The following is a 25,921-nucleotide window of genomic DNA, read 5'->3' on the forward strand; positions in this document are numbered from 1 at the left end:
TTTATTGAAAACGTGGCAGCCGAAGGCTGAAAATACACATATTAAGGTAAGAGGGTACATGATAAATGATTACCTATATATATATATTATGATGCTGAAGTGATTGTGCACTGTATAAATATATAAAACATAAACATATAAGAAATAATAGATCTGTCCTAGTTTGTGTGTGTGTGTATATATATATATATATGTATATATTATATATATATATACATATATATATATATATATATATATATATATACATATATATATATATATATATAATACATAAATTACCTTTCGTAATGTACATACGCCCATCCGCGAAGCGATAAGGAGCAATGTGGGCGGGTGTTTTAAGAATAATACACTTGGAAATATGTAACGCGCCTGGAGCCCAAATTGAGCGCACGCGCGCGCTCGTTTGCATGCAGATCTTCATGGCGGCCCCGAAATTATGCAGATGTTGCCGGGCCTCGGCCAACGTTGTTGTTGTTATTATTATTATTATTATTATTATTATTATTATTATTGTTATTTTTGTTATTGTCATAGTTATTGTTATTATTATTGTTGTTATTTTGTTATTTCATTATCGCTTTTTATTTTATAATCATTATTGTTATTGCTACAATGGGGCCATTTACTATGCGTTATTATATATATATATATATATATATATATATATATATATATACAATATATATATCAAACAAACATCGAAAAGGAACTAAGAGGAAACCACAGTATAAAATGCACCAGGAACTGGGAGAGAAGTTTGCAGGAGTGATGTGGCAGAGGTTGGTGCATTCGTGCGGCTCGTGGAGGATGTGGGAAAAGGCTTCGGTTCGGTGGTGGATTCCGAATGGATGATGCCTCAGTGACTGACTGGTGACCTTGATGTTGCAGTAGAGAGAGAGGTGGGAGAGAGAGAGAGAGAGAGAGGTGGGGGATAGAGAAAGAGAGATGGGTATAGAGGTGAGCGATAGAGAGAGGAGAGGTGGGGGATATATTATATATATATATATATATATATATATATATATATATATATATGTATATATATATATATATATATATCACAACAAAGCACATTGGTAAAATAATACTAGTGACCGACTTTCAGAGAAGAATAAGCGAAAGTAAAAAGATCCGTATATTTCGATCACTAACTGTGATCCTCTTCAGCAGATGTGATTACATGTTGTTCTCCACTCTGTACTTCACATCTGCTGAAGAGGATCACAGTTAGTGATGGAAATATACGGATCTTTTTACTTTCGCTTATTCTTTTCCGAAAGTGGGTTATTAGTATTATTATATATATACATACATGCATGAGAAATCACATAAACTCGTGATTCTAAATATGCGGAAAAACCACCAAGTAAAAAGATAAACTGGTGACCAAGCGCTTTCGTCTATTTAGACATCCTCAGGGTACATGTACAGGAATAATAGAAAGCGCTTGGTCATTAGTTTATCTTTTCCTTGGTAGTTTTTCCGCATATATATATATATATATATATATATATATATATATATATCGAGAGAGAGAGAGAATACTTATACTCCAAAGCAAAACTGTCCCTCCCAACATCAACACCCCTTCGGCCCTTCGGCCCCCAAAAATAAACATCCCACGGAGTGCCGTCCGCCCTCTCCGCCTCCCCGGGGTATAAATGTCACCCTAAAGAACGTACCAGAGGTCCTGGATGACGAAACCCTGAGAGAGTCCGCGCCATAAACCTCTCACGATGGGTGGGTGTGGAGTGTCCCCATACCAAAAAAAAAAAAAAAAAAAAAAAAAAAAAATCCAAGGGCACCCACACCACAGAAACTTAAAGCTAACAATAATAATAATGAGAATAATAATGATAATAATAATAATGATAATAATAATAATAATGATAATTATAAAATGGATTTCCAAGGTCACCCACACCACAGAAACTTAAAGAAAATAATAATAATAAATAATAGTGTTAATGGTAATAGGTTGATAAATGAATTATTTGTGTAAGTTTTGGGATGTCTATGTGTTACATTAATTCGTTGCAGACAATATTGTTTTATTTTCGTTATAGAGAAAAACTTTGTTTCTCTCTCTCCTTTCTCCTCTCTCCCTTTCTCTATCTCGACCGTATCCTATATGAATACAGTGAAGATACGTATTGTAATTCAGAAAAACACTGTGTGACGTCAGTTTGCTTATTTTCATGTCTATTTTATTTTAGTATTTTGTTTACTTATTATTATTTTCCAGAATAAAATATGTGTAGAACGCAACCGTAGGTCACTGTGTAACGTCAGTTTGCTTATGTTTATTAGTCTTTATTTTATTATTATTTTTTTTTATTTTTTATTTTTTTTTCCAGAATAAAATATGTGTAGAACGCAACCGTAGGTTTAAAGTTAACTATGGGCCAAGGGCTCTAGTAAAGGCGTTATCACATTAAGCTATTTTTCCTTCAACCTCCAATTAATCGGCGATACCGCCGAACTCCAGCACTTTTTTCGCCGTCTAATAAATGTCAAACTATTTTATTTTCTCAACAATTTACTTAGAATATCATTTGATATGCTGGAGGAAAATTATTTTCCTCCAGCATAATTTGCTCCAATTGTCGGAGGAAAAATAGCCCAGAGTGATAACTTTTTTTTTTTTTTTTTTATCCGGAACAAAATCCTTCAAATTGCCAATAATGATCCATTTGACTAAGAGAGATTAACGAGGTCGAGGTAGATTGTGTCTGGTGGATTAATACTTGTAGATCCGCATCTACTGAAGGTAGATCGACCTTGAACCTGTATCAAGTAGACATGACGTTCGGTGAATCGTTCACAGGAACGGGCGCGTCCGTTTGCAGGAACAGAACGCAGGTAAAGGAAATTAAAAGTTCTAATCAAATTGGGTTAGCGGTGATGAGAGCAGGTAGTAACAGCTGTTTGTTTATGGAACTGTTTATTAGATTTTTTTTTTTTTTTTTTACTTATTATTATTTTTTATTTGTTGTATTTATTTGTTTGTTTATTTTATGGGTGGCGCAGCTTGCGTGTTTTTGGAGGGTGGCGGAGCTCGCGTTTTTTTTTTCGAAATTTAATTTTCCTTTGTTTCGATTTATTTATATATTTATTAATTTATTGGTGGGCGGGGTTTACAAAACGATGTAGAAACCTTTTCATAAATGTAGTAATGGCAGTATCTGTTGACCAGTGTCAGTGATATTACGAGACCCTGTTTGAAACACAGACGTTTCAGTCACCATCTGAAACTAGACGGGACAGCACCAGCTTCCATCTTCCCACCATCTGTCTTCCACCATCTGTCTCCTTTTCCTTCGAGAGCCACGTTTGGCCTGCCGGCAGATGGTTTCCGTCTTGTACCAGCTGATTCCAGTCTTTCAACTGTTGTGTCCGTCCCGTATCCAGCTGTATACAATGTTGTACCAGCTGGCGAAGGTCACCCCCCTTTATTACGTGATACACAAACAACAAACACACACACACACACACACACACACACACAAACACAAACACACACACACACACACACGAGGTCTGAGCTCTCTTTCGGGAAGGAAATAGCTGTCGACCACGAGTCCAGCATGTGATCCAAGACCATGGTAAATCACACACACACTCACTTACCCCCCCCACTTGGCTGAATAAAATCGCATAACGCTAACCAGAATTAGATAAATGTACAATATAGCAAATGTTATAGGAATTCTCCATCCTTCCCTCCCTCCTTCACTCCTTCCCTTCTTCCCTCCCTCACTCCATCCCTCGCTTCCCTCCCTCCCTCTCTCCTACCCTCGCTCCTTCCGTCTCTCATTCCCTCCCTCCCTCCTTCCCTCCCTTCCTGCCTCCTTCCCTCCCTCTTTCGCTCCTACACTTCCCTCCCTACCTCCTCTTCCTTATTTTGTATCCTTCTCCCCATCCTCGCGCTATATAAAAAAAAAAAAAAGTCAGCCCCCCTCCCTGTTCCTTCCGCCCCATCGGGGGAGTCAACAGCTTCGCTAGGGAGGGAAGTCCGGCAACTGCTTCTGCTGCATGGAAGAAGGAAGAAAGAACCAACCAGGCAGACCACGAAACAATTATGATAAGTTTCCCGTGATCCATGGTCGTCCCAGGACTGGTTTTATGCACACACACACACACACACACACACAACTCGGTGGCGCGGTTGGTAGAGTCCTAGACTGTCACTACGGCGGTCTGGGTTCGAATCCTGCCCTGGGCTGAAATAATTTCAGTATCGCTGCGCTTCGAGTCGTTACTCCAACTCTCGTGGGCGGGGAGTTGGGGTGTGTGCGTGCGTGTAAGGTCACAGCATCACCCATAGGTCGGTCATACGAGCTCTGAGCTCTCTTCCGAAAGGGAAACCGCTGTCGATCACGAGTCAAGCACGTGATCCAAAGACCAAGGTGAAAAGGCCAAGGTGAATACACACACACACACACACACACACACACACACACACACACACACACGCACACACACGCACTGTCCACTCCTCCCCTCTCCCTGTTTTCCTCTGGTGTTGTTAAATACAATGTCACCTGTCTTGCATGATGTGGGACATTTCTCTGAACTCGGGAAACGTCTCCTAATGACTCTTCCTCCAGGTTCCAGGTGCCTGAAGGACTGAAGTTTGTGTGTGTGTATGTGTGTGTGTGTGTGTACGCGCGTTTTCATGCACGCTTATGTTTATATGCACACATGCATACACAAACGCATGCATACATGGGTTTTGTGTGTTTAAGTTTTCTCTAGATTTCACAGTACATGTTGAAGGGGAGCGCACGTCCAAACAGCAATCCATAAGAACATGCCATCATGCACGTATTCTTGACTTCTCTTTCCTGGGACATCGTGTCTGGTTCTGTGTCTCGCCCTGGCGGTTCCGGGAAAAAGGAGGAGGAAGAGGAGGAGGAAGAGGAGGAGGAGGAGCCTCCGGGAATGCCGGAGGATGGTCCAGTATATTTCTGCTTTGTAAAACCCAACGTCTCGGCCACATAGGAGAGCGGACGCTAGAGGCTACGAACTGGAAGAACACTGCATCAACAATTTTTTTTTATTATTATTTTTTTTATTGTTGTTGATTTTTGGTCTTGGCTGGCCAGTTTCCTTATTAGGGGGAAAGGGCTTTTTCGGTGTGTTTGTGTGTGTGTGCGTGTGAATGAATTGTCACAGTCAGCGTTGTTATTGTTGTGTATCCCATAGCTCTTGTTTATATAGGGCACATGTCGGACAGAAGGTCAATAAACGCGAGAAGTTTGCAGGAGTGACGTGGCAGAGGTTGGCGCCGTCATGCGACTGGTGGGAGGAATTAAGAAAGGCTTTTGTGTTGCAGTGGATTTTTTTTTTTTTTTTTTTTTTTTTTTTTTTTTTTTTTTTTTTTTTATTTATTTATTTATTTTCTGAGTGAAATGTAACTCCACGTGGACTTGCGAATGGGCGTGATCGTTTACGATCAAGATTAGAAGTCGGTTGACCTCTTCTGGTGACCCCGGTGACCCAACTTCCCGTTTGGTTAGCGTCTGCATCTACCATGTCACCGGTCACACTGCGGGTTGTCCGCTGATGGTGGGTCCCAAGAAGAACTCGAAGTTTCGTTGCAACAACTCACCAGCGCTTCTGTCCCTCGGGGAAGGACTCTCGAACCGAAGAGCGGAGGATGAGATCAGCGAGCGGGGTTAGAACAGGGGTTCTTAACCTTTTTTCTCCAATTCCCCACTTTTTAGTGAGCCAACTCTCCATTTCCCACCACAGCATCGGTCTTTGACAAATTCGATTTTAACCCATGCAGTGTTGACATTTCTAACACCAGAAACAAAGAAAAAGAAACAAAAACACATTGATAAAAAAAAAGACAGTGGTTCTTCTGTTCGAGCGGTCATTCCCCACTTGGCAACTCCGCCATTCCCCACCAGTGGGGAATTCCCCACAAGTTAAGAACCACTGGGTTAGAGGCATTGTAGAAGTTATAAGCGAACAACATTCTCCGACGGAGAGGAGTCTCCAGTTTGGAGACAGGAGACACAAGGAGATGGGGGGAACTGGGCGGGAGGGGTGTCGTTGTTCCAAGTAAGAAAATACAATGCCTGGAGGGGGAGAGAGGGAGGGAGGGAGTTTTAAGTAGAAACGATCTTATGCAGTTTTGGTGGAGGGAGGTGGGGGGGAGGGGAGAGTGGTGGCTGTTGATAATGTCTTAGAATATTGCAACCTTTTCTAACTTGAAATTATGTCTCGTTAAAAAAAATAGATGTATGCGTTGCATGATTTGCGGTGGTCCCCGACATTTCCTCTCGTTAAGTCCCCCATTATATTTATAGTCTGTACCAGCAATATGAGTGGTTGAAGAACTTCGGTACTGGTTGCATGTCTGTTGCACAAGTGTGGTCCTTCCATCCATAAGACTCCCCCCTCCCCCTCCCACACACACCCTTTTTCCCCCTAATTGTAGTATACAGGAAAGGAGCAACGCTTGTGGGGTCCCGTGTCCTATTCTCAGTTTCTTTTTTATCATACCTAGGTTCAAGCTCATGAACAGTTCCAACTTGATATATATATAGATTTCCAATTACCATATTTAGATTTGAACTAATGTATTTAGAGCTGTGTGTGTGTGTGTGTGTGTGTGTGTGTGTGTGTGTGTGTGTGTGTCAACAGCTCACCGCACAACGAATAACCGTCTCGAAGTACGCTCGAAGAACGGCGGCTTCGAGGGTTACAAAACGTCGAGTTGGCTAACGACATGTTGCAACGCGTTGTAACGTTGTGTAACGCTACCGTAAACATAGTCATGGTTTGCAAGGATAGCGGGCGATTTTAGCATTGGTGATGGTGATAATGGTGGTAATGGCGACATTAATGATTTCATTGATGCAGATGTGGATGGAATGGCTGGAAATGGAGTGTTAGCGAAGATGATGAAGGTGGAAGTGTCAAAGGGAGGAGGAGGAGGAGAGGAGAGGAGAAGAGAAGATCGGGGAACGGTGAGGACTGTTGTAGGTCTTCGGCTGTTGGCCTCACCCAAGCCCCAGAGGGCTTCTTCGTATCTTGTTCTTAGTCAATCCAGTCATGGTTCGCCCTTTGCACGGGTCTCACTAGTAGTTCCTCCGTCGCGTCTCCTGCTGAGATCGGCCATCCACGGGGCTCTCCGAGTGAAAAAGAGTGCGCCCTTGTCACCAAATTACCGTCTAATTAAAATTGGCGGAAGTCAACTAAGACGAAGATCTTCGTTACGGTAGACTTCGAGGGACCTTGGAGGAGGTCGCCCACGGGTTGAAGGTCAGTGTCTGGGTCGTCCAGACGCGGGTCTGGGGACCTTCCGGGCCGGTCCATCCCGTCCGGTACTTCGGTGTCCTGAAGACCTTGTTGACTTCGCTGGAACACGATCTCATGCGTCGTGACGTCAGCGGGCGTGGTCAGCGTCCCTTTTCTAAGGAAGGCCAGAGCCACTTACCAAAGAAACCTTAGTAGACGATGGCAGACTCTCCCAGTGCCCGCGGCTGAGGCACCAGTACCACGAAGAAGAACGAAGGAGGCACTTCTTGACGGATGTTGAAGTATCCCTGGACGAACGAACGGAGAGTGAAAGCGTCTGGCGGCGGTGGCGTTGGTGGCTGAGGCGAAGTGGAATCATAAGAGGAATGTTGTTTGTCGAAAGTTCGAAAGTTTGAACGCGCTGGGTGCGCACGCAGCGGTCGAGTTCCTGAGACGTACCTTGACTGAGGACGAGGAGGAGGAGGAGGAGGTGGTGGTGGAGGTGGAGGTGGAAGAGGTCTCCGGGACCTTTATCTTTGGTGGATGATTGCCGAGTGCCAGAGGACCTGGAGGAGGATAAAGTGGTCAATGTGGAAGAGGAGTAAGAGGACGAGGTTTTCTTCTTTAAGACGTCTCCCGGTTGCAGAGGCCCTTTGCGGCCCTCGGGGAGTCCCCGAGGTCGTCCTCCAACTTGGCTTTGTTCCTTGAAGGGCACAGTCACCCTTGGCCCTTTGGAGAACCACCCTGGCTCGTGCTCTTGAGTCTTGGTGCCTCTTGACGGTGATTTGAACCACAAAGAGGTGTTAATTGGGTATTTGGTGTCGCGGCGTGGAAAGAGAGTGGACGAAGTAGCTGGAGGAGGAGGTGATGGGTGGTGGTGGTGGAGGAAAAGGTGGAAGTTTTTGAAAAAGGATGTGGTCGTATTTTGACTCTGAAAGGGAAGTAGTTTTCACGTGGTCTTCCTATTCCTTCACGTTCCGACAGGAATCGTCAACACTGCTCGCAACGTGATTGTTGGACAAATGTAGATTCAAGAAGGAAATAGGCAAGGATTGGTTTACCAAGAGTGATCAACGAATGTAATTGACTTAGTAACTATTCACTGAGCGCTGAAACTATCGGTTGTTTTAAGAAAAGGTCAGACAACTTTACGGATGGTCATGGACATGGAACTGCCTAGTGTAGGCCTTATGGTCTCTTGCAGTCTCCCTCATTCTTATGTTCTTGTGTATAATGTAAAAATTACATCGGTGACATCACAGTCACCCAGACGACAGCTGGTTTTGGAAGTGTGGAAATAAAATCCAGAAAATTGGACTACTAACTAAACTACCTTTTACTAACTAAACCATCTTAGGAGATTATCGATAAGGATGGAAGCGATGGTGAAGTATTGCCCATAACTATTGACGTCATAGATGTCACTTTAATCTCGGTGCCTAACCAACGCGCGCGCACGCACGTACGCACGCACGTTGTCCTAGGTCAGTTCTTCCCAGTAAGCGACTTGACGTCATCGGACCTAAAAGCGATAGGACGTCATCGGATCTCAAAGCGACTTGACGTCAGGACCAGGTTCCGTGTGACCTACCATCACCGTCCCGTGACGTCACGTGATGAGGTTGTCAGGTCCACGACGTCACTCAAGTACCAAGGGACATGACATCATCGCTGCTTGAATGACGTCAGATATTGTTCAACACTGAAGTCAAGCTCTGGTAACGTCACACGGCGTCGTATTGACAGTTCCAAATCCCCCTTGTGACGTCACGTGGCGTCAGTTCGAAGTTCTCCAGTGACGTCACGTCGACGCGACTTCGCTGTGCCATGATGATGTGCACAGGTGTCAGAGACGCCTACGACCTTTACGAGTACTACACTCACGTGGCAGGACGAAGGGTCGTCCTCGGCGCCTCAAGGTCCATCTCGGCTCGCGGCCGAAGGATCACTCGAGAAGTGAGGAGCATCTGGACGACCTCGTCGCCCCGTTGGACCTTCTCGTCGCCCTCCTGGTCGACCTCGTCCTCGACGTCGTCGCCCTCCTGGTCGCGTCCCACATTCCGTTGGACGACCAAGAAGTTCTTCAGGTCAAGTGCCACAGGTATGTCCGAGGAGGAACTACAGCCGTCTTCGTCGCCTTCTGCTGTAGTGGGGAGGAGGAGGAGAGGCTTCTGTAGTGGTGGCAGGTTCGTCCATTGGTCGAAGTCCTGATCTTTTTGTGGCTTTTCCTGGAGGACCGGGTTTTGTGTTGGCCCCGAGTGGTATGGGTACATTGACAGGAGTGTCTCTCTCTTCTCTCTCTCTCTCTCTCTCTCTCTCTCTGTGTGTGTGTGTGTGTGTGTGTGTCTTTCTTCTTCTGGGCACGGGTGTCCGCCTACTATTATGTACTTGTGACGTCATGATCTGGAAGAACTAAAAGGGCTTCACTGTCAGTTGTATACTACGATTACCTCTTTTTTAGAACAGAGCGAAGAGGAGATGAGGAGGAGGAGGACGCGAGACGGCACGTATGTTCTTGGGGGAGAGTCGCAGACATGGCCTGGGGGCTCCCAGACTGGATACCGTCGTCAAGTTCCTTCGCCAGACAGATGACGTAGACATGTTCCTCCTCCTCCTCCTACTCCTCCTCCCTCGCCTTCACCTCCTCCTCCTCCTCCTCCTCCTCCTCCTCCTGCTCTTCCTCCTCCTCCTCCTCCTCCGTTCATCTGCTTCTCGTCCTCCTCCTCCTCCTCCTCCTCCTCCTCCTCCCTCGCCTTCTCCTCCTCCTCCTCCTCCCTCGCCTTCTCCTCCTCCTCCTCCTCCCTCGCCTTCTCCTCCTCCTCCTCCCTCGCCTTCTCCTCCTCCTTCTTCATCACCTTCTCCTCCTGCTCTTCCTCCTCCTCCTCCCTCGCCTTCTCCTACTCTCCCTCCTCCTCCTCCCTCGCTTTCTCCTCCTGCTCTTTACTCACTCACTACGGAGAACTTAAGAATGGGGGAGACTGCAAGAGACCCTAAGGCCTACACTAGGCAGTTCCATGTCCATTACCGCCTATCATCCCTATCCATAAAGTCATCTTCTCTTGAGACAGCCCATTGCGTTCACTACGTAATGGTTACTAAGTTTATTCCATTCGTGAACTACCCTGACGAGGTTACCAACCAGCTAAATAAAGTTGTATTAAAGGGAAGAGGCTAACTACCAATTCAGTACGGGGGAGGGGTTAATCGATATGACCTCCCCCCCCCTCTCTCTCTCTCTCTCTCTCTCTCTCTCTCTCTCTCTCTCTCTCTCTCTCTCTCTCTCTCTCTCTCTCTCTCTCTCTCTCTCTCTCTCTCTGCGAACATCTCCCTCCTCCTATCTTCCTCTACTCTTCTCACATCATCTCTCTTTTCCTCTCTCTTCTCTCTCTCCGAACATCTCCCTCCTCCTCTCTACCTCTCCTCTCCCCACATCATCTCTTTTTCCTCTCCTCTCTCTCTCTCGCTCTATCTATCTCTCTTCCTCCATCATCTCCCCCTCTCTCCAAACATCTCCCTCCTCCTCTCTTCCTCTCCTCTTCCCACATCATCTTTTTTCCTCTCTTCTCTCCCTCTCTCTTTCTCTTTCTCTTACCTGTGCTGCCTCCCGGTCTTGTTTGTGGTTTTCTTGCGAGCCGGCGTTCCCGTGCAAACATTTTATTTATATTTTTTCTCTTTCTTTTTTTTTCTTGCAAGCAAAATGAAAGGCAGTATGTTTCAGATACACAATATATAGATTATTTTTTTATTGGAATGGCCAACATCCTTGGGCTCCGTGTTCGTATTCATTTTATTATTGTTTTATTTTTGTTTTTATTTGTATTATTTTGGTTACTTTTATACGAATCCATATGAATTTGAACTCATGGAGGGAAGCAGTTCAGCATCAAGTCTTGGTTTGTTTGTAGTGTGTGATTAAAGGCATATCTCTCTTTCTCTCTTTCTCATACTCTCTTTCTTACTCTCTCACACACGCACTCTCTCTCTCTCTCTCCCCACCCTCCCTCTCTCTCTCTCTCTCTCTCTCTCTCTCTCTCTCTCTCTCTCTCTCTCTCTCTCTCTCTCTCTCTCTCTCTCTCTCTCTCTTACTCACACACACACACACACACATACACGCATGCACATGGTACAGTGGTATCATCCTCGACGGCTAATTCGTCGAACAGAGTTCGAGTCCCACCCAGGGCTGAAAATCTCAGCATCGCTGCACTGCGAGCCGGGTACTCTAACTTTGGTGGGCAAGGAGATGTTTGTGTGTGTTTGTGTTTGTGTTTTTGTAAGGTCACAGCATTACCCATAGATTGGGCCATGTATGAGCTCTGAGCTCTCATCTGGGAGGGTAGTAGCTGTCGATCACTAGTCCAACATGTGAGCCAAGACCATGGGGAATCACACACACAGACACACGCACACAGACACGCAAACACACACACACATACGCGCGTACACACACATACACATACGCGCATACACACACACACACACATACACACACGCGCGCACACTCAGACAAACTCGCGCACACACAGACACACACGAGTACACACACACACACATACGCGCGTACACACACACGCGCGCGCGCGCACACATACTCAGACACACTCGCGTACACACAGACACACACACGTACACACACACACACACACACACACACACACACACACACACACACACACACACACAGAAGTGAAACGTGGTTGTTTACTGATTATTATTGCTGTAATGAGCCTGACACATTCCAGTCCTTGTGTCGTCTGTCAGGGTTTGTGGCGTTCCGTGGGCAGGCAAGCAGGTAAGCAGACAGCAGGTAGGCAGTAGGCAGGCAGCAGGCAACCTCTGATTTGTCACGGCACCTGCGGTCTGCGGCTGCAACCCCAGGGCGGTGTTTGGAACACCTGCGTGTACAGTCGGCTGCAAAAGTAGTGATGCACACTCAACACCTAAAGTACCGACACGTATAGGCGCTTCTGCTGCGTTCCAGTGATGTAGTTTAATTTTATTTTATTTTGTTTATTTCATTATTTTTTATTTATTATGTTATTATATATATTTTTTTTTAACAGATAATGTGTTTGAAATGTACGATATATTGTTGAACTGTGGAAAATGTGTGTTTGTGCAGTTTATTTCGGGATTGTGTTACTGAGTGGACGCCACGAAATGAGAAGCGTGGAAGAGGAGACCAGACGGAAGGTGGAGAGATGAGATTGAGAAATTTGCAGGAGTGACGTGGCAGAGGTTGGCGCGGTCGTGCGAATCTTGGAATGCTATGAAGGAGGCCTTTGTTCAGCAGTGAACTCAGGATGTCTGATTTGATTGATTGATTGATTGATTTTGGGAGAGGAGTGATGGGATATTTTATATGTATCGTTTCATGCGTAGGGCTACCCCCCCACCCTCCACCCCCCGGCTGCCCTCAGCTGAATTTAATGACCCGAAGACATTCAAAAGAAAGGTATAAAATGTGAATGGTACCTGACGTGTAAATCGATTGTTTTTATCATATCATTATTATTATTATTATCATTATTATTATTTGTGTTTACTTATTTATTTTAACTCGCGTTATAAAATCTCCCACATAAATACAAAGGAACACAAAGGAAGAACAAACAGCAGTAGGCCTACTGGCCCTAACGAGGTTGTTTGTGTTTACTATACTAAGCTACAGTTAAGAAAACAGGGCAACTAGGCGTTAGAAGATGAACTAACACTACTGCTACCACTATCCTATCCAATTACAATACTAGACAGCCGGTGTAGTTTGACCTTCCTGCTGAATGCAATTGTCTAGGGTCGGCCATAATATAATATATAAAGAGTGTCACATCGTGTTTGTAAGAGGATTTCCCCCAAAATCAGCCGATAATGGAACACCGAACGAAGGTTCCAAACGCTTTACGCTAAAGGTGATCCTCGTACGCAGCGTGTGACGTGCAGGACGCGACACATGCTATTTATCACGTGACAGTTGCTGGGTCAGGGGTACCAACTCAACCGAACGAAAACTAAATTCCTCAGTCTGTCATATCGCGGCTGTGTCGGTGTTTCAGGTAATTTGTTTGTTTGTTTGTTTGTTTGCTCGGGGATCCCCCAATACCCATTGCTCTGAGGAGGTGGGAACTGTGTGTACGTGTGGATTGTCTGCTTTGTGCCTGTGGGTTGCCTGCTTGCGTGCGTGTGGGTTGCTTGCTTGCGTGCGTGTGGGGTGTCTGCTTGTGTGCGTGTGGGTTGCGTGCATGCGTGCGTGTTTCTTGCGTGTGGATACTTATACGTGTATTTGTGGGTTGCGTGTGTGCATGCGTGCGTGTTGGATTCGTGCGTGCGTGTAGGTTGCTTGCATGCATAGGTGCTTGCTTTCGTGTGTGTATACATACGATTTACCTTCTTTGTGCTTGTGGGTTGCCCGATAGCGTGCGTGCGTGCGTGCGTGCGTGCTTGTATGATCTGTTAATGATTCTTAGTCGTCCTCTTGTTTTGTGTTTGTGATTATGTATCTTGCGGGTTCACTCCTTTGATTATGGAGGGAGAGTTCCCCCCTCCCCCCTCGCCTCAGTTTAATAAAATCGCCTGACGGCAGGAGGGATATTGGACAAAAATCGTAAAGTTGATTGAAAGGTTAAGATTACGTCATTTTCTCCCCCTCCCCCCAATTCGATCTGATGACGTCATTTAGGAAATTGGTCTAACTAACGAAAGACTATTTTATTCAGCTCTGTAAAATTGATTACACACACACACACACACACACACACGACTCGATGGCGCAGGGGATAGAGTTACTGGCCGCCAGTACGGTGGTCCGCGTTCGAATCCCGCCCAGGGCTGAAATAGTTTCAGTATCGCTGGGCTGCGAGTCGTTACTCCAACTCTCGTGGGTGGGGAGTTGGGTGTGTGTGTGCGTGTAAAGTAGCATCATTACCCCTAGATCGGTCATATATGAGGTATGAGCTCTCATCCGGGAGGGAAATAGCTGTCGATCACGAGTCCAACACGTGATCCAAGACCATGATGAATCACACAGAGTTCAAGTGTCCCTCTTCGCCTGTCAGTATGTCAGTATCGTACTATGAGACGGGTATTACCAATGTCGTGCCTGATCTATCGTACCCTGAATATATCTGGAACAAGGATGAGGTTTATTGGTGGTGCTGTATATCATATCGTATAAGCTCTTGTGACTTAAGAAATGTCGTATCTTTCGATTTTTATTTCACTTAAGAAAAAAGACAAAAGCTAAGGAATTCAGGTCACTCCGTTCTTGGCTCTCGTCCAAGACGGCAGCACCTTCGCCTTTTGTGTTGGGATAGCCGAGGCTTTTTTTTTTTTTTTTTTTTTTGGGGGGGGGGGTGGGGCTTATAGCCGTGGGTGGTCCCAGAGGAGTGCGAAGCTCAATGTGCAGCGTTTCGTGGTACTAATTAGTATTGGAAAATATTTGTGTGATTACCTGGATTGCTGATCCAGGCTGGAACTTTGGCTCTATAGCCCTCAGTACGATGAACTTTTTTTTTTTATCATTTATTGATTAATTATTTTTGTTTATATGTTTTTCTTTTAATTTATATTTATTTTCGTCATATTTATTATTTATTTTTTATTCGTTCATATGTATATTGGTTATTTTTTTAATTGTGTATTTTTTTATTTTATTTATTATTATATTTATATATTTATTTTCTTTTACTTATGGGGACGGCCACTCGCCTGAAAGGGACCTCTACCGGCCGGGACCCCTGTTGAGGACCCCCCACTCCATCCTACTTGGTTCAAATCGTCCTTTGACCAGAACAAAATATATAAAACACGACGTCACCACGTTCATGGTGCTAACTTTGCACCACCTCTGAAATCTTGTACAAGATGAACGGTAACGTTACCAACATTTGCCGCGTTACTCCTGCAAACTTCTCTCCTGGGTCTTTCCTCCACCCCACCCCACCCACGTTTTCGTGGAGATCTTTTCCAGCGGTGGACTCTGAAGGACTGATGACGTCATTGGTATAATAGCCCCTTGTTACCCCTGAGCAACATTTTATTTTATTTTATTTTTATTTTATTTATTTATTTATTATTTTCATTATTTATTTATATATTTATTTTTGTCTTTCATTTCATCAATTTGTTTCTTTTGTTCTTCTGGGGGAAGTGGAGTATGTTAGGGATGGAATCGGTGGGAGTGGTTTTTATGCCTTTGTTTTTTGGCTACCTCCCTTATAAGGGGGAAAAAGCCTTTGGTATATGTATGTATGTCTATTATATTAGTCTATTTTATTCTGTTCTTTCATCATGTACACTGTTAGTTTATTTTCATGTATTCTATTGATACAGGACTATCATTGTTATTGTTATTACTTTATTTGTTTATTTATTTATTTATTTATTTATTTATTTATTTATTTGCTCTATGATAGCAGCATCATAGCCGCACTCCACCTTCTATCTGTGGAACTCCGCGATCAGTGTGTGTGTGTGTGTGTGTGTGTGTGTGTTTGTGTGTGTGTGAGTGATATTGGCCCATAATAAGTCTAGTTGTTCCGATCCTTTATTAAATCCGCATTTGAATATATCCTTTGTAAAACAGATCACGCACGTGGCTTTGTATACGTATGTACACATGTGTACATATATGTGCACATACGTATCTACATTGTAGCCTACACACCTCAGATATGATGTGCTTGTGTACATGCATGTTGGAGATACATGTGTACTTATGCCTGCGTATGTACATCTATGTGCGTACGTTTTAATGTGTGTATATGTGTACTTGTATCTACATATATGTTTGTACGAATTTGCATAAGTATACGTACATGTATATACATACGTACATGCGTGTACATATACGTGGGTGTTAATATGTACGCATTTGTTAGTGGACATGTATATACGTGTGTATGTAAGTGTATAAATCTAAACGTGTATTTATATCGTAGACGTGTACACATGTACATTTATGTGCACCTGTATACGCGTTTGTGTGCGTGTGTTCGTACATCCGTTAGTGCATGTCTGCTTTTGTTGCCGCGTGATTTGACGCGCGCGCGCGTGCGCGCCAGAACGCGCGTCTGTGTGTTCGGTTGAAATGTTGTCCGATCGATCGTTGCGTTGAAGCTTTGCCGAAGCCGTGGCCAAACTTAAAAAAAAAAAAAAAAAAAAAAAAAAAAAACGAACGGTTTCCATGCGTGAGGGGAATGAGACGGGGGATGGGGATAGCGTCAGTGTTGGTACCGGGGTACCGGGTACCTGGACCATTAATAATGTGATTTGGTACCAGTAGAAAGACAGGTATGTAGTGGTAATGCACACAGTCCGTAAATTATCGCTCAGGTGAGGATTTCTTTATATGTTATTGTTAAGTTCAGGAAGTGAGTAATAAGCTTATATTCACCATCTGTGGTATATTACGGAAGGGTTGGTATGCCTGCATGTTTCCTCTGTCATATGCACGACAAAGAATGCCGGTGATAATAGTTATAAAAGGAAGTTCTTGCGCACGGAAATCAGGCCTGCCAACGTAATAAAGGGCTACGAGGCGTAGTTTTCATTATGATTCGTCTGGTGTTTCATATAGTTTCGTTCAAAATTAAACATTTTATTTTATTATATTGCAATTTATTTTATATATTATTACTTTATTTATTTTCTTATGACAAGTGCCTTGGAAGGGTTAGATGTTTGTGTGTGGTACCTATGCCAGGTACCTGTGTCTGCTGACAGGTACCAGTAGTACCAGGTACAGATGTGTGATGATGAATTACTCGTTTTGGTACGCAATATTAATGACGTCACCTCGGGCGTAATGACGTACCTGATGCCAGGTATTAAGGTATATGTTAACGTACCTACCATGATTTTTTTTTTCTCCTTTAAACTACCATTACGATTGCAAAGATAAATAGATAAATAAATAAACAAATAAAAATATTCGCAGTGACGAAAATTGTACACGTGACATACGTCCATCTTGCCCTCAGCCTCAATTCTGCGTCGTATTTCCCAGCCCTCGCAGGGACTTCGGTGTTACGTGTACGTGATGTACTGCTCACGTTACGTGATGGGTACAACTCAGGGAGGCCCTGCACGTGCCTCTTACGTAACGTGATATTCCTCCTTCCACCCCCTACCACCCCCTCCGCAGGAGCTCGACGACCTTAGGGCACTGGTGGCGAAGACCTTGCGCCTCTAGGGTGCTTGTGCCGCAGTTTGGCGCACCGCAGAGTACCGCAAGGCGCCGCAGCCTAACGTAGCATGCATGCCACATTTTGCCGCAGGCATATTTTGTAATTGTGTATGTGTGTATGTATATGTACGCACGTGCGTGTACATGTACGTGTATGTGTGCGTGTTAGTGACGAACCACATCGAATTCGTGCGTCATGGAAGCGGAAATCGAAAATTTTGCGTCATCACACGTGACGTTACGTCACGCCGCAGACTGTGACGTCACTCCTATTTACCATCCTTCCTGTCCTCCTCCTCTTCCTCCTTTTACACTGCGTCTTTCTTCTTGTCCTCCTCCTCCTCCTCCTCTTTTTCCTCCTTCACTGCGTCTTTCTTCTCCTATACCTCCTCCCCATCTTCCTCGGCGCCCTCTTCCCCCCTCCTCCGCAACTCCTCCTCTTCCTCTTCCTCCTCCTCTTCTTCCTCCTCCACTGCGTTTTTCTTCTCCTATACCTCCTCCCCATCTTCCTCGGCGTCCTCTTCCCCCCTCCTCCTCTTCCTCCTCCTCCTCCTCCTCTTCCTCTTCCTCACGAGTTTGGATCCCTGGCTGTAGCACTTTTGTTGTTCGGCCGTACTATCACAGTAATTTGACTGAAATTTCCCTCAAGGTTATGGGAGCGTGACGTCACTGGACGCGCGTGACGCAACGTGACAGCCTGCGTCACCGAACGATTTAGCAACGTGACGGGGTGTCACAGTCCACCAGTGACACGGACAATTGCAAATAAAAAAAATCCCTTGGTCTAAACCAGAATGATATGTCTAAAGTGCTTAAGAGTAGCGAAGGAGTTGAGACTTAAACCGTCTCTCTCTCTCTCTCTCTCTCTCTCTCTCTCTCTCTCTCTCTCTCTCTCTCTCTCTCTCTCTCTCTCTCTCTCTCTCTCTCTCTCCCGCTTTCCCTCTCTCTCTCCCCTCCGGTGGGGGGACTCTGTGACGTCGGTGGGGGGATTTTTGGGGGGATTTATGACTCGTTTGATTATAATACACACGCAGCGTTAGCCTCGGTCGGGGGCGGTCCTTCCTTGCGCGACCTGGAAGAAGTCGAGCGTGCCTGTAACAGCGGGGAGGGTAAGAGGAGGAAGAAGAGGAGGAGGAGAGAAAGAGGACGAAAAGGAGGAGGAGGAGGAGGAGAGAAAGAGGTGAAAAAGGAGGAGAGAAAGAGATGGGAAAGGAGGAGGAGGAAGAGATAAAGAGGACGAAAAGGAGGAGTAGGAGGAAGAGAAAGAAGAAGAGGTGAAGGGGGAGGGAGAGGGAAGAAGAGGAGGAAGAGGAAGAGAGGGAAGAAGAGGAGGAGGAGGAGGAAGAGAAAGAAGAGGAGGTGAAGGGAGAGGGAAGAAGAGGAGGAAGAGGAAGAGAAGGAGGGAGAGAGGGAAGAAGAGGAGGAGGAGGAAGAGAAAGAAAAAGAGGAGAAGGAGGGAGAGAGGGAAGAAGAGAAGGAAGACCAGGAGGAGGAGGAAGAGAAAGAAGAACAGGAGGAAGAAGAGGAGGAGATGGTGTTGCATCTGCACTCTTCGTCCCGTTTGTACTCGGCCCTGAAACGAAGGTCGTAGGTTCGAATCCCACCCACCCCCCACATTTCCCTGCTCCGTGGGCAGAACCTTGACCGTGATGACCTCCCCCAGTGTCACCCAAGGAGGGGGAACCGCTCTGCGAAGAAGACTAATTGATTACACCTTTCCCAAGAACGGCCACAGCGTACTGAACACGTCTCTTCACTCGCGGGGGGGCACCTTTTCCCCCTTCCCCCTTCTTCCTTCCCCCTTTTTCCCTTCTCTCTTACTCCTTCTCCCCTTCCGTCCCTCCCCCTTCTCCCTTACCCCCTTCTCCTTCCCCCCTTTTCCTCCTCTCCCTTCCCCTCTTCTTCCCTTCTTCTCTCTCCCCATCTCCCTTCTCCCCTTCCCCTCCCCCTTCTTCCTTCTCCCCTTCCCCTCCCCCTTCTCCCATCCCCTCTTCTCGCTTATTCCCTTCTCCCTTACCCCCTACCCCTTCTCCTTTCCCCCCTTCTTTTCCTTCCTTCTCCCTTCCCCTTCTCTCTTCCCCCCTTCTCCCTTCCCTCTTTTCCTTTACTCCCTTCCCCCCTTCTTCCCTTCTACCCTTCCCCCTTCTCCCTTCCCCTCTTCTCCCTTACTCCCTCTCTCCTTCTCCCCTTCCCCCGTTCTCCCTTCACCCTAATCCCTTCCCCCCTTGTCCCTACCCCCCTTCTCCCTTTCCTCCCTTCTCGGTTACTCCCTTCCCCATTCCCCCTTCTCCCTTCCCCCTCTCCCTTACCCCCTTCCTCCTCCTCTTACTCCTTCTCCCCTTCCGTCCCTTCCCCCTTCCATCCCCCACCTCAGGACACCTTTCTCTTTCATATATCTATTTATTTACTTGTTTATTTATTTATATGTTCGTGTCCACATGTGAACCTATGTATATGACATTGACACTCATTGCATTGTATTCACAGTTGTCCATAATGATAGAATGGCAAGACTTGCTGTCATGAGACTTGTCTGACCCATAACCTAACCTGACCTAATCTAAGGCACGAGATGACCCGTCGACGTCACGGAGGACGTCTTCCGAAGGTCCATTTGGGTCTTCGCCAGGAGAGGCCACGGTCATCCGCACCCCGGGGGGTGGGGTGGGGGTACCCTAACCTCATGTTATGCCCTGACGTTACGTTTTCATCGAGAATTGATTGTGTGTGTGTGTGTTAATGTATGTATGAGACTGAATGTGTGTGTATTATATATATATATATATATATATATATATATATATATATACCATTATGCACTTTAATTCTGAGCCATCAACATCGGGAGATCCGTGGAGGCCAACATGCAGAAATTGAAACGTGGTACGGCCAAGGACTCGAATCCGGCTAGCACGTGTCTCATATATATATATATATATATATATATATGAATATATTTGTGTGTGTGTGTGTGTGCACGTGCGTATGTATGTATCGATAACAATCATTGAACCATTCAGAGTCCACTGCTGAACAAAGGCCTTTCCCAACGAGTATCCTAGAGCTTTAGAGGCGTAAACTCCACTATCTACAGACAATGAACCAAATAATTGAGAAAACCGCAGAATGCTATATGCCATTGTGTTCAGCTTCTGTAGATTACGAAATAGCCTTTAACAACAAAACAGCAATAGTAAACTCGATATGCAAACACTGAACAAACTGGTGCCGGTTTAGTATGTGGACTACCTTTTTGAAACTGGTTTAGTACGTGGCCTACCTCTTTGAAACTGGTTTAGTATGTGGCCTACCTCTTTGAAACTGGTTTAGTATGTGGCCTACCTCTTTGAAACTGGTTTAGTATGTGGCCTACCTCTTTGAAACTGGTTTAGTATGTGGCCTACCTCTTTGAAACTGGTTTAGTATGTGGCCTACCTCTTTGAAACTGGTTTAGTATGTGGCCTACCTCTTTGAAACTGGTTTAGTATGTGGCCTACCTCTTTGAAACTGGTTTAGTATTTGGCCTACCTCTTTGAAACTGGTTTAGTATGTGGCCTACCCTATTTGAATGTGTCCTACCTCAGGAAAAAGTTGAAACCTAACCTAACGTAACCTAAGAAAAACCTAACTTATCCTAACCTAACCTAATCTCTATATGCTAAATAAAAGTCCGTTTTTAAAGAGTTTTGAAAAGGTAGGCTACATAATAAACCAAAGAAAAAAATTCGTAGGCCACATACTATACAGGCACCAACAAACTGTATACACAGATGCACATATATGCAGTTAGCATCCGATTGAGCATGAGTTCGAACCCCTAGACGCCATTACGTTTCTTCGTTTCCCGAAAACGCGCCCGGGGGGGGGGGTGGCTGTGTGTGGTTCACCATGGTCTTGGATCACGTGTTTGGCTCGTGATGGACAGCTATTTCCCTCTCGGAAGATAGCTCAGAGCTCATATATGACCGAGCTATGGGTAATGCTGTGACCTTACACGCACAAACACGCACAAACACCCCCCAACTCCCCGCCCACGAGAGTTGGAGTAACGACTCGCAGCGCAGCGATGCTGAAATTATTTCAGCCCTGGGCGGGATTAGAACCCGGACCTCCGTAGTGGCGGCCGCGGACTCTACCACTTCGCCATCGTGTGTGTGTGGTTGTGTGTATGTGGTTGTGTGTATGTGGTTGTGTGTATGTGGTTGTGTGTATGTGGTTGTGTGTATGTGGTTGTGTGTATGTGGTTGTGTGTATGTGGTTGTGTGTATGTGGTTGTGTGTGTGTGTGTATGTGTGTAGAAGTAGGTAGATGGATAAGGATAATTTCGAAAAGAAAATATTGTAAAAAAAAAAAAAAAAAAAAAAAAGTATTTTGACTGGTCGACCCAATTTGGGAGTAGGCTACATCACGGCAGACTCCCTAATGAGGGAGTCCCGAAAAGTCGAGATGAGCGAGAGTGGGAGAGGACGGGAGGGAGGGAGGAGAGGTCGTGAAGGGAGGTTAACGAGGGTGATTGGCGCCGCGTGATGGTCACTTTAACGAGGTAATCGTTACCCGAAGGTGCCCAATCGGCGTGATGAGGGACATGATTGGTTAGGATCGAATCACGGGGGTTTAGGGAGAGCGCCAGCACCCTTCACATGAACGGTCATGATGTGTGATGTTAATCGGTGGTAAGACACGTGCTGCATACACACACACATATACCTCGTGGCGCAGTGGTTAGAGTTCTCGCCTGCCACTACGGCGGTCCGGGTTCGACTCCCGCCCAGGGCTAAGATAATTTCAGTATCGCTGCGCTGCGGGGTGTTACTCCATCTCTCGTGGGCGGGGAGTTGGGGATGTGTGTGCGTGTAAGGTCACAGCATTACCCATAGATCGGTCATACGAGCTCTAAGCTCTCTTCCGGGAGGGAAATAGCTGTCGATCACGAGTCCAACACGTGATCCAAAGACCAAGGTGAATCACACACACATACATGCACGCAAGAAGACAAGCGTAAGAGGCAGGACCCCACGAGCGTTGCTACTTTCCAGTATACTACAATTAAGTAGAGAGGGAGGGGGGGGGAGAGTGATAAAGATTGTGGCTGGCATAGGGGGGTCATAATATCGATGAGGTGGGGGGTAGAAGGAGTGGGGGGGAATTTGGTGAGATGATTGGGGCCTGGCATGTCTCGGATTAGTAAGATTGGTTGAGAGGAATTGAGGCTGAAGAAAGGACGGGGATTGGGGAAGGATGGCCGAAAAAGTCGGACAAAGAAGGGCGACTGAGAGAAGGTCGGACAAAATAGAGAGAGAGAGAGAGAGAGAGGATGATGGTTTAGTAAGGTCGGATGAAGAAGTACAACCTGAGGAAGTCGGACAAAGAAGGACAACTGAGAGAAGGTCGGACAAAATAGAGAGAGGATGATGATTTAGTAAGGTCGGATGAAGAAGGACAACATGAGGAAGTCGGACAAAGAAGGACAACTGAGAGAAGGTCGGACAAAATGGAGAGAGATGATGATAATGATGATGATTTAGTAAGGTCGGATGAAGAAGGACAACCTGAGGAAGTCGGACAAAGAAGGACGACTGAGAGAAGGTCGGACAAAATAGAGAGAGAGAGAGAATGATGATGATGATTTAGTAAGGTCGGATGAAGAAGGACAACCCGAGAAAGTCGGACAAAGAAAGACGACCTGGTGGAGGGACGGCAAAAAGGTCTATTACGTAAAGGTCTGACATAGGATAACCCAAGAAAGTCGGACAAACTTGGACGTGTTGATAAAGGTCGGACAAAAGAGGACGACCTTGTTCAAGCTTGTTGAAGAAAGGCGAGTCGAATAAAGACGACTTAGGTCGGGCGAATAAGGACGCCAAAAAGTCGTTGAAAGAAGGACGGCCCCGACAAATAGGCAGGATAGAGTTCTTACGTCAGATGAAGTTCATAACCATCTTGATTCAGAAAGAACATGAAGAACAAAAAATTGGTGAACATTTGTGTTCTACAAATACAACTACAAGAAAGACAAAAACTCCTGTTTCTACGAAATTAGACATTGCAACCAGCCATACCCTTCCCTTTTATTGCATATGCAATTTAACGCGCGCGTACACACACACACACACACACACACACACACACACACACACACACACACACACACACACACAATTTGATGCTAGGTGAGATAAATTGGAGAATATAGTGAGGTGAATACAGTTAGGTAAACACACACACACACACACACACACACACACACACACACACACACACACACACACGTAAAGGCAGTCAGGCCGCAGTTTTGATATAGGATAAAAGACACTGAACTCGATTGGTCTTTTGAGGCGCCGTGGATAAAAGCTCTGGAAAAAGGTTCGGATGGAGGTTCGAGGTCTGCATGATTGAGTGAGTTAAGCGAGAATTCTTGTAAGGGCGATCACGTGACTGACGGCGCCCGAATACCCCGTGGGTGACTTTGTGCCTGATGACCCCGTGGGGGAGTGCCTTAGGGTGTGTGACTACTAGGGGCACTTCTCCCAACCCAACTCAACCCAACCCCCATCCAGTTTTACTTAACCCAGTCCAATCTAAACCCAGTTCTTCCCAACCCAACGTAATCCCGTGTAACTATAACTACCTCAGTTCATCGTAAATTTAGTTCTTCAAAAGCATACCCAACCCAACTTGATCCAACCCAACCCAATCCAACTCAACCCAAATTTATCTCAACTAGTCCATTCTAAATTTAGTCCTTCCCAGCCCAGTCCAACCCAACCCAACAACCCAGCCTAACTCAACCTAACCCAACCCAACCCAAATCAATCCAACTCAACCCAACTTTATCTTAACCAGTCCACCCTAAATTTAGTCCTTCCCAACCCAACCCAGCCCGACTCAACCCAACTTTATCACAACCACTCCATCCTAAATTGAGTCCTTCCCAACCCAGTCCGACCCAACCCAGCCTAACTCAACCTAACCCAACCCAAACCAATCCAACTCAACCCAACTTTATCTTAACCAGTCCACCCTAAATTTAGTCCTTCCCAACCCAATCCAACTCAACCCAGTCCAATCCAATCCAACTCAACCCAACTTTATCACAACCACTCCATCCTAAATTTAGTCCTTCCCAACCCAGTCCAACCCGATCCAACCCAACCCAACCCAAACACGGACTGACGTCTTAAGAAAAGGCAAAAAATGGAGCGTCAGCGGAACTGCGTCAGGAGGAGGAGGAGGAGGAGGAGGAGGAGGAGGAGGTGGGAGAGACGGAGGAGGGGGAGGGGAGGGGGCGAAGAAAAGTGTGACGAAAGGGCAGATGGCGTGGGACCATCTGGGAAGGCGGAAGGAGGAATTAAGGAGGGTGGAAGGCGAGAGAGTATAGATATGCGAGATAAAGATATGCATCGACATAGTGATATAGTGATTACAAGACGAATAATGATGTGAACTTCTGAAAGAAATCGATTATTCATAAGGAAAACATGTGATTGGGTAGAATAGGATGATGAGACGAAATAATGATTGGTCAAGTAGATGATGAGAGATGGATTGGGACCTGGTGATTGGTGATTGGGAACGACCTGAATTGAATGGCGAAACTAGACGTTGTGAGAAGGTGATTAGGTGGTGGAGGGAGTGGGAGGGAGGTGGAGGGGGGAAGCCTTGGAAGTGAGGAGTTCTGCCTAATGGTGGAGGAGTTGAGGGAGGGGGGAAGTTCCTCAGAAAGGTAGGGAGTAGTTGGGAGTACTTGGGGTTTGGAAGGAGTTTAGGGAAATGGGGAGTTTTAAATGGGGGTTAACTGGACTGGGTTAACCTTTTTCAAGTTGGTCTCCTTCGGATGAATAAAATCGTCTGACGGCAGTCAGAACGAAAATGCAAGTTACCAGTAGTAATGGAAAGGTTAATGGAGCTAGATTATTATTATTATTATTATTATTATTATTTCATTATTATTACTATTACCATTATTATTATTATTATTATTATCATCATCATCATCGTCGTCATCGTCATCATCGTCGTCGTCATCATCGTCATCATCATCATCATCCTCGAAGTCATCATCATTATCATCATCGTCGTCATCACCGTCATCATCATCCTCGAAGTCATCATCGAAATCATCATCGTCGTCGTTATCATCGTCGTCGTCGTGCTGCAGCTGCTACTTCTCATTTTCTGTTCTCGTCTTTTTCGTCTCTCGTTTTTGTCTGGACCCTTCAATATTGGCGGACTTTACAGTATTTTTTTTTTTAGTTGAAAACGAACGATTATATTCAGTTTAGAGGCTAACTCGATAGAGGGACCCCTCTCTCTCTCTCTCTCTCTCTCTCTCTCTCTCTCTCTCTCTCTCTCTCTCTCTCTCTCTCTCTCTCTCTCTCTTTCCTGTGCGTGTTTTGGTAAGGGGAACAAATAGGGAAGCGTCTGTGTGTACACGCACGCACGATTAGATACAAGCTCGCATGTACGTTTTTAAGCATG

This window comes from Oratosquilla oratoria, chromosome 41 (genome assembly GCF_046742065.1).
Source record: "Oratosquilla oratoria isolate Oo_2021 chromosome 41, ASM4674206v1, whole genome shotgun sequence".
NCBI lineage: Eukaryota > Metazoa > Arthropoda > Malacostraca > Stomatopoda > Squillidae > Oratosquilla > Oratosquilla oratoria.